The sequence below is a fragment of the Cyprinodon variegatus genome, unplaced genomic scaffold (genome assembly GCF_000732505.1).
Source record: "Cyprinodon variegatus isolate N-32 unplaced genomic scaffold, C_variegatus-1.0 Scaffold1994, whole genome shotgun sequence".
NCBI classification, from domain to species: domain Eukaryota; kingdom Metazoa; phylum Chordata; class Actinopteri; order Cyprinodontiformes; family Cyprinodontidae; genus Cyprinodon; species Cyprinodon variegatus.
This window is the reverse complement of record NW_015152447.1, coordinates 1-2,011: the sequence shown is the minus strand read 5'-3', so window position 1 is coordinate 2,011 and position 2,011 is coordinate 1. Positions and strand designations below refer to the sequence as shown.

Here is a 2,011-nt window from a genome sequence, read left to right as displayed (position 1 = left end):
TCTAAAAGGGAAATGAAATGTTGGCTTAATGGTAGGACTTTGTTAGAGATGCTGTTAGTGTCTGTTTTTCTGGCTTCTTTGGTTTGGGGCTGATGTTGGATTGATCTGCAGAGCAAAGCATCCTTTAATGCTGCATTCATGGTAATCGGAGAAGGCAGGGTGCGTTCACTGGCTGCTAAGGGGTCAGAGTTTCTGATGGAGCTCCTCCTCCTCCTCCTCCTCCTCCTCTTCCGGTCTGCCTCCATCCTCCCGCAGCAGCTCGATGGGGAGCAGGGGGGAGGCTGAGATCTGGGTGATGGAGGGCAGCAGAGAGCAGGCCCAGTGAGCCTCTTCAGGACCGCGGACAGCGACCATGACGCGGATGCGCAGGAAGGCGGCCGTCGCGCTCCTCCTCTTCACCATCTTCATCTTCGGAACCATGATGGGACTCAGGACGCTGAAACCCAGCGACGGCTTCTCGGATCTGGCTCCAGGCATGGAGCGGTTCGGGGACAGGCCCGACAGGAAGCGGCTGGACGGGAAGGTCGCTCTGGCGCCGCCGGACCTGTTCCGCTCCGGCGGCAGCGACACCAAGGTGGTTTTCACCAAATCCGACCGAGATTCGAGCATCTTCTATGACGTCCACATCTTCTACTACCTGTGGTACGGCTCCCCCGCCATGGACAACAAGTACATCCACTGGGATCACCCGCTGGTGCCGCACTGGGACCCCAAGATCGCCGCCAGCCACGCGCAGGGGAGACACGCTCCTCCAGAGGACATCGCCTCGAGCTTCTACCCGGAGCTGGGCCCCTACAGCTCCAGGGACCCAAAGGTTCTGGAGGCTCACATGGCCCAGATCGAGGAAGCTGCTTCAGGTAAACACTGAGTGACTGGGAACCCGCCCAGGCTGGCCCCCACCTCTGCTGGTCCACTGGTGGGGACAGGAGTATAGAACTATAGCGACCAGAATGGTCTATTGGATCTCTGTGCTTCTCTTTAGTCATTTTATAGCACTTTAAAAATACCTAAACATACTGATAAAACGTGATGATTTAAAGAACCATGTTAAAAATGCTCCAAAGAGCAAAATGATGCGTTCAAAGCCAGTCTGCGAAATATTCAGAATAAACAAAAACAGCTTTTCTAAACGTTGGTTATATAATAATTCAAAACTCTCCAGTCAATAAACTCCTCAATTAGAACTAAGAACATTAATAAACTAATGAGAGACTGATAGCAGAGAAGAACAGTCTAATTTATAAACTTACAATATAATAACATCATAGCTTAGCAGCCGTGTTTAGCGTCATGCGTTCTTCTCTGTGGGGAGGGGCTGCCTGGTGGTTACAGCACAGAGGTTCTGAGTTCGAGTCCCACTCCCACAGCCTCCACTCTGGGTCCCTGAGTAAGACCCTTAACCCCACACTGCTCTCTGGGCGCCGCACAATGGCGGCCCACTGCTCCCCAAGGGGAGGGGTTAAATGATGAGAGTGGATTTAGTTGCTCTGTTTCTGACAGTGGAATGAGAATAAAAGCTGGAAAAAAAGATATGTTAAGATAAGATGAGGCCAAATTAGCTCTAACGCTAACAAAGAGCTACAGCTGCTAGGTTCTCTGTCGGCTCATGATGCAAAGCAGAAGGAGAAACAAGACATTAGGAACCACAAAGGACTCAAGATGGAGACACCTTTGGTGTCCCATCCAGGATGATGTTAGAATTAGCAGAGCGTTAGCATTATCCACTGGAATTAAATGCAGTCATCTTTCCTGTTTCCTCAGATATTAGAGAACTGATCTATAGAACCGAAACAATATCGTCAGTTTCAATACCAGAGTTATTAGAGATGATATCCTACAAACCATCCATCATCCATCCATCCATGGTGGATGGATGGATGATGGATGGATGAATAATAATGGATGGATGATGGATGGATGAATAATAATGGATGGATGATGGATAGATGATGGATGCATTGATGATGGATGGATGGATGATGGATGGATGATGATGGATGATGGATGGATG

General features: G+C 49.5%; 1 pseudogene; it reads left to right on the top strand.

The window, feature by feature from the left end:
• On the top strand, nucleotides 1–1,213 carry LOC107104989 (annotated as a pseudogene).
• Nucleotides 1,214–2,011: the final 798 nt, after the last annotated feature.